The sequence below is a fragment of the Trachinotus anak genome, unplaced genomic scaffold (assembly GCF_046630095.1).
Source record: "Trachinotus anak isolate AG129_WGS33_773 ecotype Australia unplaced genomic scaffold, CSIRO_AGI_Tana_v1 ptg000011l, whole genome shotgun sequence".
Classification (NCBI taxonomy): Eukaryota; Metazoa; Chordata; class Actinopteri; order Carangiformes; family Carangidae; genus Trachinotus; species Trachinotus anak.
The window spans coordinates 22,412,300-22,413,372 of record NW_027273862.1 but is presented as its reverse complement, the minus strand read 5'-3'; positions in this window follow the sequence as shown (position 1 = coordinate 22,413,372).

Here is a 1,073-nt window from a genome sequence, read left to right as displayed (position 1 = left end):
TGTGGTTCAGGGAGATTCAGGTGGAAAAATTGCTATTAAGAGTATTTTGGCTTGGAAAGAGCTATGTGTCATATTTATAATGGCGCAATTTATCAGAAATTACTTGCAGCAGTGCTAAAACACAGTAACCTTTTAACAGCTAGAGATGGGGAAACTGTCAAGTTTGTAGCCAAAGTGAAACTACACCATATTAAAGGAAGCTTAAAATAGCCGAAGCTGTGGGGAAATTCAGAACAGAGGGAGGAGGGATTAGGAAAAACACTCGTGTCTGCCGGTAACCGAGCAATGGAAAACCAGCCGGCCACTTGGGGAAAACTGGCCACTGCTCCACTGTGCCTGTCCCTGAGTGTCCTTCCATATGTGGTGAATTATCTCTCATTTCCCAAGCTACTTGGAGTGATTGGAAATCTCACCCCCATCTATCTCTGTGGCCTTGCACCCCAAGTCGGCCATCTGTACCATCTCTGTCCTTGGAGGATCTGTTAGAGCACATCGAGGCTAAAGTTGGAGGCTCATTACCTCCCAAACGTAACGCTTGACCCCATGTCACAAGCTAATCCCTTCCCCTCTGCTCTCTCATCTCCCTCGGGGTCCTCTTTAGTGTATTTTTCTTTTACTCGGAGCTATGTTGTGCTTTGATTGGAACAGTTTGCAGAGATATAAATAACCTAACATAAATGGGCAGTGGGTGCGTAGAATATCAGCAGTATTGTCTGTATAGTTGTTGAGTCATTGCACATTAAAAAATGTCCAGTCAAGGGAGCATCTAGCCTTGACAGACACATACGTAAATGTAAATGGTGAATATGTAAATGTGGTTATTTTCAGATTCGTCATTTCATTTCTGTTCCATTCTAGCAGTATTTTTCCTCTGTTTCCTGCCTGCTGAAACAGGAGAGCTGATGAGCATCTGGAAATGTGGTTGTCTACAAACTCTAAATTGGGAGAAAAATAAATACACCTGCTAACCCTTACCCAGATTAGGCCTGTGTATATGTCAACATCATTTCCAATCTCTTATTATCCGATCTATTTTTAAATATGCCTGAATTCATATTGTGTAATAAGTTATA